Source organism: Panthera pardus, unplaced genomic scaffold, assembly GCF_024362965.1.
Source record: "Panthera pardus isolate Hobbes unplaced genomic scaffold, ASM2436296v1 HiC_scaffold_21, whole genome shotgun sequence".
NCBI lineage: Eukaryota > Metazoa > Chordata > Mammalia > Carnivora > Felidae > Panthera > Panthera pardus.
In genome coordinates, this window is record NW_026526777.1 from 63,013,499 (window position 1) to 63,030,869 (window position 17,371).

The 17,371-nt window shown below is 44.0% G+C and overlaps 1 protein-coding gene and 1 pseudogene across 2 annotated transcripts in view; one reads left to right on the forward strand and one right to left on the reverse strand.

The window, feature by feature from the left end:
* PLD5 (phospholipase D family member 5) overlaps positions 1 to 17,371 on the reverse strand; it is a 417,084-nt gene that overhangs the window by 351,103 nt on the left and 48,610 nt on the right. The window lies entirely within an intron of this gene.
* LOC109251421 (ferritin light chain-like) lies at positions 15,949 to 16,439 on the forward strand (annotated as a pseudogene).

The window sequence follows — 17,371 nt, forward strand, 5'->3', positions numbered from 1 at the left end:
TATACTGTCTCCCTTCCCTGCCACTGCATTGACACCACACATGACCTCCACACATCGCCAGACCTAACGTCGGCTCTCATTTCTAATCACACCTGACCTTTGAAAGCCTTTCACACAATAGGCCATTCTTCCTCCTCGATACGATTTCTTCACTTGGTCTCTTGGTACATCAAACCTTCCTGATTTTCTGTCAACCTTGCTGGCTGTTCCTTCTTAGTCTACTTTGCACGCCCCTCCTCCTCCGCCCAAGCTCTCAATTTTGGAGTGCCTTTGGGCTCAGTCTTTGGTTTCTTCTCCATCTACATTCCAGTCCCATGGCTTTAAATAGCAATTAAATGCCAATGACTCCCCAATTCTATCACCAGCCCCAACCTCTTTTGCTAGCTCCAGACCCATCTATCCAACGTCAATGCAACAATGCCACTTGGGCATCTGAGAGGCATCTCAGATTCAACCTAACCAAACTGAACACTGTTCAGTCCAATCTACCCTCTTTTACCCACTGTCATACTCATCTCAACAATGCCAACTCTATCCTTGAAGGCCAGACACTCTGGAATCACACTGGATGGCTACAATTAACTTTTTTTTTTTTTTAATAATGGAAAATAACAAATGTTGGCCAAGGATGTGGAGAAACTGGAACCTTCACACATTTCTGACTGGGATGTAAAATGGTGCAGCCACCCTGTGGAAAACGTTGGACAGCTCCTCAAAAAGTTAAAGACAGAACTACCAGATGATCCAGCATTTCCACTCCTAGGCATATATCCCAAAGAATGGACAACAGATGTTCAAACAAATACCTGTGTACAAGTATTTGTGGCAATACTATCACAACAGCTACAAAGCAGAAACCATGCAATGTCCATCAGTGGATGAGTGGATGAATAATGTGTGGTGTATCCATACAGTGAAATGTTATCCAGCATAAAAAGAATGAAGTATCAACACATGTTACAACATGGATGAACTTTGAAAACATCATCATAAGTGAAAGAAGCCAGACACAAAAGATCACATATTATGTGATTCCATTTACATGAAATATCCAGAATGGATAAGTCCAGAGAAACAGAAAGTAGATTAGTAGCTGCCAGGAACTACACAGAGGTAGTGATCACACAACACTATGAAGGCACTAAATGCTGCTGAATCATATGCTTAAAAATGGCTCATTTTAGGTTATGTGAGTTTCACCCAGATTAAAGAAAAAAAAAGGGGGGAAATCTCCCTTAACTCCTTTCTTTCTCTGATACTCCAAATGTAACCTGTAAGAAAATCATCTGACTCTACTTTCCAAACACATCCAGAATGCAACCACTCTGCTCAAGGTCAACACCATCTCCCTTCATATTACTGCAGTCATTGTCCCCCTCGTGCTGCTGTTGACCCCTCTAATCGACCCTCAACACAGCACCCAGAGTGTGTCATCATCTGTCAACTGCCACCCTCCTGGGGCTTCCCATTGACTATTCAGGCCAACCTTCCAACACTGGTCCAAAGCCCCACAGGAGCCCATCTCCTGCACCTGCCGCTAACAGTGTCCCTCCTCCTCTCTTCCCTGTTCCCTCCAGCACAGCCACACTGGCCTCCCTTGGTCTTCAGTGATGCCAGGCACATCCTCAGCTGGCAGGTTCTCTGCCCTGATGTTCTCCTGCTTCAAAACCACTGGGCTAATTCCCTTACCTCCTTCAAGACTTGGCCCAATCTCACCCTGTCAAAGATGCTTCTCCTGCTCACCCATACACATAACTCTGGTCCCCCTCATGCTGCTCTATTTTTCCTTTTATCCATAGCACTTTTCTCTCCCAATATACTGTATGATAGCAGAAAAGTGCTGTGTGCCTCAGTTAGGGTATAAGCTTCATGAAGGGAAAGAGTTGCATCTGTTTTGTTCCCCGATGTATCCCAGGTACACAAAATGGCACCAGACACATGGCAGAAGGTGAGTAATATTTACTGAATTGAACAGATCTTCAAAGTACAAACAAAAATGGGTCATAAAAATCTTTACCAAATTGATAATAGTGACTGTCAGAGGGAAATGAGGAAAAGATGTGAAATTCGGGATAGATACAAAAGGGGCTTCATCTTTGCCGGAATGTTTTGTTTCTTTCAGTTAAAAATGATGAAGTGCACTCAGTACTACAAAATCTTAATATGTGCCAATTCTGCATAATCTCTCGGTACTGGTTACAGGATTCTGTGCACATTTTGGACTGCTTAAAATTTTTCAAAATTTTAAGGGCAAGTAAGGGAAAAAAACCATTTTATGGTTTTTAGAGAGAATTCCTTTGCTCTTCCCAAAAGAATAAAAGTTATCTTCTTAGAATTTCTGCAACAATGTCTTTTCTTGACTGAATACAGCCATTGGGCAATAGCCCAGTCCACTGGAGAAAGGAACAAACGGAGTTACAAATACAAAACTACGATTTTCACCAACTTGACCTCCTCCACACCGTGTGATGCTAAGGGACAATCCAAGCTGCAAGGGAAGTGGTGTCCCTCTGGCACACAGTGACATTACTGTCAGAACCCACCGGGTGGTGTACTGTGTGAAACTCACCAGAGCCAGGGCTCCCAAGCATCCCCAGAGAAATGCCCTCTTTCAAATGACCTCTTGCGGAGAGTTCTAAAGCTGCTTCAGCCGGTCTGTGATGGAAGTACTCAAGCTTAAGTCTCCAGCTCGGAGGAAAGCCCCCTGCCGTCGATCCCCTGCAGCCCCTTTCCAGGCGATAGATAACCTGATATGACAGAACCCTACAATCTCGAGGCAAAATTAAAATGTATTTATTTTGGAAAAATAAGACTCAGTCATACACTCCTCTCCTTTTCCAACATTTCACAGCAAAATAAAGGTTGTACTGCCAAGAGTTATAAAATTGAGAGGAAATGAAAATCTGTTATTTTCATAATAAGGTCTTTCCGCTTAGCCAGAGTATTCTGAGTTCCAAAACAACTCATATCCCCAAATGGTTGAGTTTTCATGGGGACTTACCGATTTTAGGCATTTGTAGTGGGCTCTAATTTAACCAAACTTTAAACACAACAATTTTTAAGTGATGCCTGGAACTACTGAATAGAACCTTTCCAATATTATACTAGATCGATATCCAATCAGCATATAAGCTGTATGTAATATGCTGATTATACTGAGCAGATAGGTAAGACAGCCTTATTTTTTCACTGTAAAAGTGATACAAGCTGTAGTAACATTCATGTATTTAGAGGAATATAAAATACAATCACCTTCCTTTCTTTGCTTCTAGCCTACTCTGTCCCAAGCCTTAAACTACTTAAATTCCTGGTAACAGTTTTGCACATATGCTTGCAGACCTTTTTTTTTTTTTTTTTTTTTAAGTTTATTTATTTATTTTGAGAGAAAGAGAGAGAGAGGTGGGGAGGGGCAGAAAGAGAGGAAAAGAGAGTATCCCAAGCAGGCTCTGTGCTGTCTGCGTGGAGTCCAACGTGGGGCTTGACCCCACGAACCGTGAGACCATGACCTGAGCAGAAACCAAGAGTCAGATGCTTAACTGACTGAGCCACTCAAGTGCCTCCCCTTGCAGACTTTGAAAAATATGATTTTAGGGGCACCTGGGTGGCTCAGTCAGTTAAGCCTCCAACTTTGGCTTAGGTCGTGATGTCACAGTTTGTGGGTTCAAGCCCCATGTAAGGCTCTGTGCTGACAGCTCAGAGCCTGGAGCCTGCTTTGGATTCTGTCTCTCTCTCTCTGTCTCTCTCTCTGTCTCTCTCTCTCTGTCTCTGCTCCTCCCCCACTTGTGCACGCTCTCTCTCTCAAAAATAAATGAATAAACGTTTTAAAAAATGAAAAATTAAATAAAAATAAAAATATACTTTTATTTTTTCTTTCACTAAGTGAGATTTTACCATACATACTATTCTGAAATATTTTTTTATCACTTAACATTTTTATGATGGAATATGCCAGGTCAGAATATTCATTCTCCTCAGCGACTGACTGGTATTTCTCAGAATAAAATAACAACAGCAACAACAATAATAAGAGAGAACACTTCTACCAATGCTCGCTGTCTAAGCACTTTTCATGTCTGGATTTAATGGCTAATGACAACCCTCTGTGACAGGTACTATTATCCCCTTTCAGATGAAGAAACCGGGAGATGATAAAGAATTTGCTCACGGTCATAGAGCATGTAAGAGATGGTGCTATAATTTAGACTCAGGCCATCAGGTTCTGACGTCTGTGGTCTTAACCACCATAATAGACTGATCGTGCTGTAATGTGCTTAAGTCTCCCTGGAAGTGGACATTTAGATTGTTTGTTTGCTTACTATTTTAAACAGCGCCACAATAAATATCTTTAAAAAAATAGGTATCGCTCTTTCCTGACGATTCATTTCTAGAGGTGGGATTGCTTATCCAGGCATTTCACATTTTGGTAGGTAATGCCAGACCGACCTCTAGAAAAGCTGCATCTATCTACCTTCCCCCAAAACAATGCTGTATTCGTGCCCCATGCTGCCTCTAGATTTTGTCAGTCATCCCTCTATTCCGATAAACTGATAAACACCAAACAGAATCATGGCGTTGCTTTAATTTGCATGGTCCTGATCACTTGTGAGTTCAAGCAGCATTTCAAGTGTGCATTGCCTGTTTGTATTTATTGATCCCTGAATCTTGCCTTCTCACATTTTGGCCCATTGTTTATTGAGTTGTCTTTTTTTTTTTTTAATGTTTATTTATTTTTGAGAGAGAGAAAGACAGAGCATGAGTTGGGGAGGGGCAGAGAGGGAGGGAGACACAGAATTGGAAGCAGGCTCCAGGCTCCGAGCTGTCAGCACAGAGCCTGACATGGGGCTTGAACCCACAAACCACGAGATCATGACCTGAGCCAAAGTCGGACACTTAACTGACTGAGCCATCCAGGCGTCCCCTAGGTGATCTTCTTTTCCTCCTCAAATTAAAACTCGCCTCCACTTCCATTTACTCAGGGAGTAAGAGCCTATCTTCCCTTTCTGCCCTTCTCTGTCTATGCCCACGAGTCTCAGCTATGCTCACGAGAACCACCCTGTTTGCTCCTGTCTTACAAGTACTGGCACCAGACTCCGCTCTGAGGTTAGCAGGCTCCCCTACCACCGTTCTTTGTCCAAGACAATGTGGCTGGGCCTCTGGCACCAACAACAGTGCACATCCCCTTCCAAGCCACAGCGGTTCCCGGGGCGGTGTGAGAGTCTTAGCGCCATCGCTATGGAGGACTGAGCTCATTCCAGGACTCCCTGGTGGAGCTGGCCTGGGCTCTCAACTTTTCACCTCCTTTGATCCATCCCTTCCCAGACTGTGGTCCTCCCCCGGGGGTGGAGGGGTGAGCTGTCTGCCCCTCTCAGCTACCTAGGAGGATTTACCCCTTAGACCTCTCCATTCCGGCAGGTCCCTCCACCTGTGCCCCAGCCCACGTCCTTTCTCTGCTGCAGAGTGCATGATTATTTCAAGAAAAAACAATGCTGGTCCCTCTAGGATACTTTACTCCTCTTCCTTTGCAAGGGACCTTCCTCAGACCCAGGCGGTTCCTGAGGATTTGGTCCCATTCTAGCTGCTGAAGTCCCATAACTGGGATCCACCTTGGAGCTCAGGAAGTTCGTTCGTGAACCAAACGGATGTGAAACAGAACCCCTACTTTTCTGGAACTGCCAGGTTCCATCTAGGACCCATAAATGCCACCCACACACAATAAATAATGACACTGGCTGGATTCCTGAAACAGAGTTTTATATAAACGGTAACTGTTTTGGTAGCAGCATCCCTTAGGAAAAAACTGTGTTCTGAACTTTGAAGCCAGTCAAGTGTGTTACGTAACAGGCTGGCGAACAACCACGATCATGATTTTTCTTCCTGTTCCTTCCCTTAGCCACCCCACGTTGGAGAGTATCTGAAAGCAATTTGGTTTCATTAAGTCAGGGATGTGATGGAAATTTGTTGCAATCACTTACTGGTCTGCTTTCACAAATCATTTTTGGGAAATTAAAGGACCCTGAGAGACCAGCTTGTTGAAATTTCAACAACCCGCAAGATTATGCGTTTTCCTTAGTGTCGCACAAATAAGCTGACTAAACTTGCAATTGCAGAGAAAGCAATGACAGCACTGCTGAGCAGCTCACGCATGGGCAGGTGTTCACACTCAAACGGGACGTGTGCAAAGAGCGGAAAACGGAGCCCGCGTTCACTCCCCACTGCTGAACTGCTTGGGGCTGGAGGAATCATGGATGTTGATAACGGAAGACACATGGGCTCACTAAACTCCCAGTTTCCAAAGACAGTCCCAGATGGCTGATGCATAAGGAAGACGCTTTTTTTTTTTTGCCTGGACGCGTCCAGATGTGTCTGCGTGAACAGGCATCTGGTTCCATGTCACATTGTGCTGGCAGAGCATCCGTGTGATTCTGGAAACGAATTCCGGAACTATCCTGCAGTACCCAACTTTGTGGTCAGAAGCTGGGCGAGGCGTGGGTCTATCTGGCCGTGCAAGTGCACACTCTTGTTCACAGAGGTGTTGGGATGAACATGATGTTCTGGTGTCAGCTGTGTAGACCTCCAGTCAACAGGTGAGGCTCTCCTCTGCTACACACCTGAAACCAACGTAACCCTGCGTGTCAACTGTGCTCCAAGAGAGGAAGAAAGAAAAGAAAAACAAAAAGAAGAGAAAAGAAAAAGTGAAGTGCTCTGCCTGATACTCCCAACTGGAGACTAATACAGTCTGTTAAATGCAGGAGTCTCCTGGGCTTCAGTAAGATGTATCCCTGACTTTATTCATTCAAAGGACTAAACCTGTAACAAAAATAAAGTTAAATAAACTATACATACTATGTATCTATTTCACATCACACACACACACACACACACACACACACACACACACACACATATTAAGCCTAAAATGTTTTCTTTTTCCTGGTTAAAAGTCTCCACTGAATCGAGTACATGTGTTCCAAACAGGTATGGATTTCAGATTATGGAGCCCATCTAACAAATGACCCAAGATAAAAGCTGAGGCCGGACTACTTTTTAAATAAACCAGCAGAATCATTGGAGTTTGTTGTGGCTTTTTTTTAATGTTTGTTTTGAGAGAGAGCCAGTGGGGGAGGGGCAGAGAGAGAAAGGGAGAGACAGAGAATCCCAAGCAGGCTCTGCACTGTCAGCACAGAGCCTTGATGTGGGGCTCAAACTCATGAACATGAGATCACAACCTGAGCTGAAATCAAGAGTCAGACACCTAACCGACTGAGCTACCCAGGTGCCCTGAGTTTTAAAGAATAGTGTAAAAGAGAAATTCAAGGAAAAAGGAGAAATGATTCATTTTCTCTTGTTAATCTCCAAATATCTTGATATCTTATGTGAAATGAGAAAGAAGAGAAGATAATAAAAAGAGGAAAGAGACAAGGGTGACTGGGTGGTTCAGTTGGTTAAGTGTCTGATTCTTGATTTTGGCTCAGATCATGATCTCACGGTTGTGAGATAGAGCCCCACATCAGCTTTGGGCTGGGTGTGGAGTCTGCTTGGGATTCTCTCTCCTTCTCCCTCTGCCTCTCCCTTACTCACTCTCTCTCTCTCTCTCTCTCAAATAAATAAATAAATAAATAAATAAATAAAATAAAATAAAATAAAATAAAACAAAATAAAACAAAGAGACAGAAGACAGTATTTTTTTTTAATGAAGAATAATGTTCAAGTACAAGCTAAAACAGAAGTCTAAAGTTGCATGTTAGCATTCAGGAGTACATGTCTTAGAGGCTCCCCAAAAGGATATTTCAATTAGCAGTACATCCCATACTGTTGGAGTTCCCAAATCTAGATTTAAAGAGTAAGATATCAGGGTGCCTGGAGGGCTCAGTGGGTTGAGTGTCCGACTTTGGCTCAGGTCATGATCTCGCAGTTTGTGAGTTTGAGCCCCACATGGGGCTCTGTGCTGACAGCTCGGAGCCTGGAGCCTGCTTCGGATTCTGTGTCTCCCTCTCTCTCTGCCCTTCCCCCCACTCACACTCTGTCTCTCCTTGAAAAATAAATAAACATTCAAAAAAAAAAAAGAGTAAGATACCATTTGGTTCAAAATAACCAAAATGGTATGGGAATTTAAAATAAGTAAGTAGATAGCAGAATGGGAAGACAAAAAAAGGGTAGTCTGGCTCCGTTTCAATACAAATTTGCAGTCCACCCTTGAGTAAAATGCAACCGCTCCCTTTTGGTCCGATTTCCAAATGGAAATGGTCCTCATTCCCTTATAGATGGCCAGTGTGAAGATAAGTACCACAGTACACAGTACAGAGCAAGAACATGAAAGGTTGATGTTACAGAGGCTGGCTGTGATACTGATGCTCTTAGAAAAACAAAAATAATTTGGTTTGTATTTCCACTAGTATCAAATAAGAGTATTGTATGTTCTAGAACATAGCATGGGGTCTGTTGAAAAAGATAAAGATAAAAATCATATAAAAGTTTTTCTCCCCAGAGACTCTTAAAAACTGAGAACAAACTGAGGGTTGATGGCAGGTGGGAGGGAGGGGAGGGTGGGGGATGGGTATTGAGGAGGGCACCTTTGGGGATGAGCACTGGGTGTTGTATAGAAACCAATTTGACAATAAATTTCATATATTGAAAAAATAAATAAATAAATAAATAAATAAATAAATAAATAAATAAGTTTTTCTCCCCAAAGGTAAAATCTTGCGAAGTGTATACATGAAGGACTGTTACTAAAAGCAATGTCTGGGGCGCCTGGGTGGCTCAGTCGGTTGGGTGTCCGACTTCAGCTCAGGTCACGATCTCGCGGTCCGTGAGTTCAAGCCCTGCGTCGGGCTCTGTGCTGACAGCTCAGAGCCTGGAGCCTGTTTCAGATTCTGTGTCTCCCTCTCTCTGACCCTCCCCCGTTCATGCTCTGTCTCTCTGTCTCAAAAATAAAATAAAACAGGGCGCCTGGGTGGCTCAGTTGGTTAAGCAGCCGACTTCGGCTCAGGTCATGATCTCGCGGTCCGTGAGTTCGAGCCCCACATCAGGCTCTGTGCTGACAGCTCAGAGCCTGGAGCCTGTTTCAGATTCTGTGTCTCCCTCTCTCTGACCCTCCCCTGTTCATGCTCTGTCTCTCTGTCTCAAAAATAAAATAAAACAGGGCGCCTGGGTGGCTCAGTTGGTTAAGCGGCCAACTTCGGCTCAGGTCATGATCTCGTGGTCCGTGAGTTCGAGCCCCACATCGGGCTCTGTGCTGACAGCTCAGAGCCTGGAGCCTGCTTCCGATTCTGTGTCTCCCTCTCTCTCTGCCCCTCCCCCGTTCATGCTCTGTCTCTCTCTGTCTCAAAAATAAATAAAACGTTAAAAAATAAAAAATTAAAAAAAAAGCAATGTCTATTATCTTCCTGGGAACTTCAAGGGAAAAAAAAAATCGCTTGCGTGCACTAAAAGGATTTACGGTTCCAATATGCGCTGGTATTTCATCAAAGTGCCGAGAAACACCTCCAGAAAACAGAAAGAGCTTGAAAGAGGCAACCACAGAAACTAATGAGTGCTGTCTGGTTTTCTAAATTGAGTTTCAACTACCCAGGAACATTCCATTTCCCAAGACAAGAATGGTATGGACTAATTACCTGGAAATCTGTTGAGTTACAAATACAAATAAGCCCAGCCTCCACACGGACTGCTAACACATGTGACAATCACTGTATTATGCAGGCACTACAGGATTAAATCCAAGGAGACACTTCCCAGAATCAGCATCTTCAGGAAAGTCTGTCAGGGCTGAGAAGTCAATGAGACACAGCCTCAGTCTTTCCTTCCGTTGCCACTGGCCACCTCCACCTGGATTCCTGCTACTCTTCCATCGTCTACACTCAGCTGATGGTACCACCATGCTCCCAGGACTCAAGCCGGAAACTGGAACTGCCCCATATGTGGTCTCACCAAGTCCCTCCAAAATCACTTCTTCTTTGAGCTCCTCATGATTCCCCATCTACAAGATTGCATTGGAGTCCTGGTTGGTTTCCCTGCTGTTCTCCTCGACCTCCAGAGCCACTCCCTCACAGGAGTGACCTTCCAAACACAGAAGCTGGGCACGTTACTGCCCTGCTTAAAATCCTGCAGTGAAGGCACAGATGCCTTCTGATCTGGCTCCTTCCTTGCTCTGCGACGTCTCATCTTTCACGTGTACCCATAAATACTGTTCTCGAACTACACCGTGCAGTTCCCACGGCATCCACCAGACAGATTCCTAATCATCTTTCAGAAGCCAAACCTGAGGTCGGTCACCTTCGCTGTGAAGTCTTCTCTGCCTGCCCGAGATCCACTGCTACCTTCTCTGGCTACTTCGTAGTTTGCTCACAGCTCTACTATGGTGCAGAACACCCTGCATGACAAACGTGCATGTATTTGTACAACGTCCCACAATCGACGAGCTCTCAGAGGACACAGCTGTTTCTTAGTTATTCCTGAGTCTGTCGTGTCTAACACAGTGCCTGGCAAAAAATAGTGCTCAAGAAATGAATGCTGAATTGCAAAGCTACAGCCCCTGAACTATGTCTCCTGGGTGTCAAATAAGATAGACCTACAGTGAAGCTCAAGTCACAATTAGGGAAGCACAAAGAGAGAGAGACAGAGAGACAGAGAGAAGGAAAGGGAAATCAGGAAAGCAAGAAAAGAAAGGCTTCACGTTGAGAGTAAGTAGCTACCACCAAGTTTTCAAACAAAACCTAGAACCAAGTTTACCTATCCATGTTCACTAAAGTATCGTACCCAAGAAAGGTCACTGGAGCCCCTTCAGCAGAGTAAACAAAACAGAAAGGAGACTATCACACACAGTGGCAGGCTGCACTGTGCCCCCAAACTCGAAGCCCCAACCCTAGCACCTCAGAACGTGACCCTTTGGGAGACAAGATCTTTAAAGAGGTAATTAAGTTAAAATGAGGTCCTTAGGGAAGGGCCCTAATCCAGTAAGACTGGAGTCCTTAGGAGAAGAAGGTGGAGTGGGTGTGTGCACAGAAGGCCAGCTATGAAAAGAGGCAGGAAGGGGTGAGGGCAAGCCAGGGAGAGGGGCCTGGAATCCATCCCTCCCTCACAGACCTCAGAGAAAACCAACCCCACCAGCACCTTGATCTTAGACTTCTAAGCTCCAGAATGGTGAGAAAATACATTTCTGTTGTTTAAGGGGCTCAGTCTGGGACATTTTGTTACGACAGCCCTAGGAAACTAATCTTATCCTATACAGGGGATTTGGTTAAGGAAAAGAAAAAACCTGGGGTCAGGGGCACTGTCTTCCAGTATTTGAAAGGCTGGTGGGTAGAAAAGGAATCAGTCATTTTTTCTAGGATTTGTACATTCCATCTTGGAATAAGGAAGGACTAATAACAGGATACATTAACCTTAAAGATAACCTTCTGGTCCCCATACTCTATGATCATTAAAAAAGACATTCTTCTTAAGATGTCTGATTACAGACAGAGCTAAGATCTGCCTCTTACGAGTTCAAAATACTTCCACGAATGGCTGGTATTTTGTGTTGTACTTCATCTAAAACATTGCAGTATGGCAGAGACTGAGCTAGGTTAAAACTGGAGTTCAGGTACTTCTGTTCAGGTACTCTTGGTCCCCCACCACCGTCACCACCATGTAGATTTCCTTTCCTCCACTGCCTGGCATTCAGGGTGAAGGGCTTCCTGATAAACAAATTCAAATCTGTCCATTCACAGGGTTCGCTATATATACAGGCATATAGGTGTAGAGGGAGAGGAGCAGGGGAAGAACACTCCAAGGAGGAAGAGAAGAGTCCTGAGAAGGACATTCAGGGCCAAAGACCACAGCCAAGTGCTGGCCCTGATACTGCATGGGGTCCTGGTGCTGCATGGTGGTCGCTGGCTGAACCCGCATGAGCAAGGTGCTCTCTACCGGCCATGTGCATGTCATGGGGACAACAGGTATGTGTCGGATCGGTAGAGCTGCCCTCCTATATTCTGCACAACTTCTGGACTTAACAACATAGCGTTGGCCACTCTACAACAAGAACAGCAGAGGCAAAATGTCTCAATAACTTTGGGGAAGCATGTGATAAAGCAACATACCCCTGGAGTGTGGAGTCGTCCTCGCAGCTGAGCAGCGGAGTGGAATGGCATGCTGGCCGGGAACAGTAGTGGCTCAGAAGCCACTTGGCAGTGGAGGCAGAGTTCTGGCAGTAGAGCATTGACAATCCAGGCTGGGCAAGCACGTAGGCACAGCATTAACAGGTAGTCAATAGAGTGAGCCAACATTCAAGGTCATCAGGTTTAGGACAAGCAAGAGGTGGGACTGGTGCAAGTGGTACCCCCCCCCCAGGGGGGACACTATTCCAGGACAGCCAGGAACAAGGGGCCAGCAACATGAACTCAACCTTGGAGGATCCTGTAAGAGCATACAAGCTGTATCCTAAGTGCATGGTTCTACTAAAAGATATGGGGACTGTTGAAATGTGGCGTGAGTTCCTTCTGTCATGTAGGTGGACGGTACAGAGCTCTGGAAGTTGAGTTTTAAAAATAAACATGTCCTTATTGGTATCCACAGCTGGTGAGGTCTGAGAACATTTACTATGCAAAAACTCTACATTAAGAACATGTTCTTTAAAGCACATTTCCAAGCATATACTTATAAAGCAACCCGGTAGAATGCCATTAAATCTGGGCAGAGTGCCAAATGGAACATGACAGAATAGTGATTCGGGGGAGATTCAAGGTCAGCCAGAGGATTTCCAACTAATCACCACCGATGGCTCTCAAGAAGGCTCTGACCCTTAAGCCCAGATTCCCAGAGGAAAGCTTTGTCTGAGTAAGGCCTTCAGAAGCGTGCTGAAGGGAACATGTCTCTGGAGAGAAATGTGTAGTACAGGGTACAAGAAATTCAGAACACTCTGGCTTAGTTCAGAGAACACTAGTTCTCCTAGTTCCCAGGACAAGCTGGGAGAAGAGGTCCAAGAATAGGAGCCAATGACTGAGACCTTGGGTCCTGTTTCTTCCAGCAACTAACCATTTGGCTTTACTTTCTACCTCTCTGCCTGTGTTTCTTCTATCATCTGGCAGTATTCACATCTAACTTACTGACCAACCAGTAACGGGAGGCTCAAATGAGAGAGCAGATGTTTCTTGAAAAGGTCCAAGTGTACAGAAATAAAAGGTATTATTTATCAAGTTTAAATCACCTCTCAAGAAATACCAAGTCCCATCTGTCCGTGGGAAATTTACTGAGTGTTTACCATATTGCAGGATGGCTAGGCACTGGAACCAATGTAAAATATTGCAACCCTTTGCTCCTCTCACAGAGATAGATGTTCATGAAAGAATTATAACACCATGAGAGAATCATTATACCAGAAACAAGCAGAAAGTATCAGAAATAAAAAAAGATGATGTGAAGAGGTTTGCTACAGTAATATTTAAACAAATGCAGACAACCTAATAACTTACAGAACATTCATATGATAGAATACTAAACAGCCACTAAATAGAAGTTTTTATGAAGAAGTTTGAATGACATGAAGATATTTTAGAGAAAAGTAGTACACAAAACAGACGATGTGGAATAAGACAAATCCTGCCAAAATTAAATTCATAAAACTCCCTCTTCTGGCTCTGATGAGTTACTGTACCAGACTGGCTCTCCCACTGTTAATACTTAGGAAACTGGACAAAATGTACAAAACATTTTTCAGATATTGGACAACAAGCAGCACAGGAAATGAGGCAAGAAATGCAATAAGCACAATATCAATATGTAAAAATGAGCTGTATTTTTATACACAATTGGCCACTGTGTATAGAACAATGAACTGCCAAACGCAATGAAAAGCACAACTTATAAGACCACTGAAACATACGTGATTTAGGATAAATTTAACAAGATATTCCAGAGACCTATTCACTGTAAACTAAAAATATGCTGCTAAAAGAAAGAAAATCTAAATAAATAAGGAAATCTACTACATTCATAGATTAAAGTGGATAATGAGATTTCAATTCTCCATATATTGTTTTATAGATCCGATGCAATCCTAATCAAAATCCCAGCAAACTTTTTGCAGAAATTAACAAACTAATTCTAAAATGTACATAAAAAAGAGGTGAGGCACCTGGGTAGCTCAGTCAGTTAAGCGTCGGACTTCCGCTCAGGTCATGATCTTGCAGTTCATGAGTTTGAGCCCAGCATCGGGCTCTGTGCTGATAGCTCAGAGCCTGGAACCTACTTCAGATTCTGTGTTTCCTCTCTCTCTGCCCCTCCCCTGCTCGCTCTCTCTCTCTCTCTCTCTCTCAAACATAAATAAAACATTAAAAAATAATAAAAAAATAACATGTATATAAAATGAAAATGACCTAGAACAGCCATAGACTTACTATAAAACTTCAGTAATTGAGACCATATAGTATTGGCATAAGAACAGCACACAGATCAGTGAAACAATAAACAGAACAGAGAGTCCAGAAATAACAGATCAACAAAAATATGGCCAATTAATTTCTTCATAATAGTGGCAAGAAAAATCAATGGGGAGTGCTGGAAAGCCCTTCTGAAAGATGATGCTGGAAGAAACATATAGCAATATGGAAAAAAGAGATAAACTCTGACCCCATCTCACATCATACAAAAAAGTAATTCTAAATGAATTACAGACCTAAATCTAAGAGCTAAAATTCTAAAACTTTTAGAAAAAAACTGATGAAAATTGTCTTTGCAACTTTGAGGAAAGTATTCTTAGAGAGGACATAAACAGCACTAACTATACGGGGAATGAGATAAATTGGGCATCATCAAAATTGAAAACCGCTGTTCTACCAAAGACATCATTAAGAAAATGAATATGCACCCCACAGATCTGGAGAAAATATTTGTACTACACATAGCTGGCAAAAGGCTTATATCCAAATAGAGAAAGAGCTCTTGGGGTGCCTGTGTGGCTCAGTAGGTTAAGCATCTGATTTTTTATTTTGGCTCAGGTCATGATCTCACAGTTCATGAGTTCAAGCCCCACATCAGGTTCTCTGCTGTCAGTGCAGAGCTCACTTCTCTCTCTGCCCCTCCCCTGCTCTCTCTCTCTCTCTCTCTCTCTCAAGAATAAATAAACATTTAAAAAGAAAGAGCCCTTAAAATTTTTATTAAAAAACCATAAAAAATGTGCAAAAGATCCTAACAGCTACTTCACAAAAGTAAAGAATGATCAATAACCACATGAGAAGGTGTTCAACATCATCAATCGTGAGGCAAATGCAAATTAAACCCTGATAAAATGCTTAAAGGGCTAGTATCCAAAATGCAAAAAGAACCTATAAAACTCAACACCCAAAAAATAAATAATCCAATTAAAAATGGGCAGGGGGCACCTGGGTGGCTCAGTCGGTTGAGCATCCGACTTCAGCTCAGGTCATGATCTCACAGTTCATGGGTTCGAGCCCTGCATTGGGCTCTGTGCTGACAGCTCAGAGCCTGGAGCCTGCTTCAGATTCTGTGTGTCCCTCTCTCTCTGTCCCTCCCCCACTTGCGCTCTGCCTCTGTCTCTCAAAAATAAACAAACATTAAAAAAAAATTTTTTAATGGGCAGAAGATACAACAGACATATCCCCAAAGAAGACACCCAGATGGCCAATAGACACATGAAAAGATGCTCAACACCACTCATCATCAGGGAAATACAAATCAAAACCACAATGAGATACCACCTTACTTACACCTGTCAGGATCACTAAAATCAACAACACAAGAAATAACAGGTGTTGGTGAAGATGCAGAGAAAGGGGAACCCTCTCACACCACTGGTGGGAATGTAAACTGGGGCAGCCACTGTGGGAAACAGTATGGAGGTTCCTCAAAAAGCTAAAATCAGAACTACCTTACGACCCAGCAATCACACTACCCTCTGCCTCCAGGACCAGCCAACACTCTATTTTGAGCTTAGCTCCTTATTACCGATCAAACATGAGCTCCCAGATTCATCAGACTTATTCCACTGAGGTGAAGGCTGCTGTCAACCACCTGGACCACATGCACCTGCAGGACTCCTACACCTGCCTCTCTCTGGGCTTCTATTTGGCCCATGACGATGTGGCTCTGGAGGGCATGGGAGGGTGCTGAGTGCCTCTTGAAGATGCAAAACCAGTGCACTGGCTGCGCCCTCTCCAGGGCTTGCAGAAGCCATCCCAAGATGAGCGGGGGTAAAACCCTGGACACCATGGAAGCTGTCCTGGCTCTGGAGAAGAGCCTGAACCAGCCCCTTTTGGATCTGTATGCCCTGGGTTCTGCCCGCACAGACCCCCAGCTCCGTGACTTCCTAGAGAACTACTCCCTAGACAGGAGGTGAAAGTCATCAAGAAGATGGGCGACCCCCTGAAGCACCCCCGTGGGCTGGACGGCCCCAGGAGGGGCTGGGTGAGTATCTCTTCGAGAGGCTCACCCTCCAGCACGACTAGGAGCCTCAGGAGCCCAGCAGCATTTGAGGGGCCCCTCTGGCAGCCCCCTGGGGCCACGGCTGGTGCCTGATCCTCTCCCTGCAGTCACTAGGAAGCTTTTTAACAACCTAAAGCCTTCTCCCAAGCCATAGACCAAATGGAAACAATAAAGCTTTTTGCAACCAATAATAATAATAATAATAATAATAATAATAATAACAGCAGAATTGCATAGGATTTCACCAAGCACAGGAGAGAGAAATCATTTCATGTAGAAAGAGAACTTCTCCAGAAGTACAACTGAGGATGCATTAGTAATATGCAGAAACCAGCCTACTCCAGGCAGGATATTTAAGTTGTAATTAGAGGATGGAGCTTTTCTGTCACCAGATCTTGACTGAAACAGGAAAAATTTCTACTCAAGTCTGGCACTTCAGTGCATCAATAATGGAAGGACCTTGGATTCAGACTTTTTCAAGGGCTTCACTGGAATGGCAGAGTTCACCTCTGCAAAAAGAACCACCCGCAGCTTCCCCCGCACACAGGAACGGCGAACCAGTGAGGTCTGATGCTCACCACTGACAAATGACGCTAGTAACCCTCAGTGAGAAGCATGGCTCCAGCCACAGGCTCTGGGTGGGCCTGGGTCGTATTGGTGACGGTACCATCTGCTCCGAGAGGTTCGGTTCTCACCTCAGCTTTTATGCATTCATTTGTAATAAGCCCAGAAAGTCCAAGTTGGCAAGCTCTTTCCTGGCTCTTTAGAGTCTACTGCTTTGATAAAAGAAACCAAATACCATTTTTTCTTGTTTTGCAATTATGTATGTACATATAAATCTTCCTTCCGTCTTTCTTTAAACATGAAATTTCAAGGGGCGCCTGGGTGGCTCAGTGGGTTAAGCACAGGACTTTTTGGCTCAAGGTCATGATCTCGTGGCTCATGAGTTTGAGCC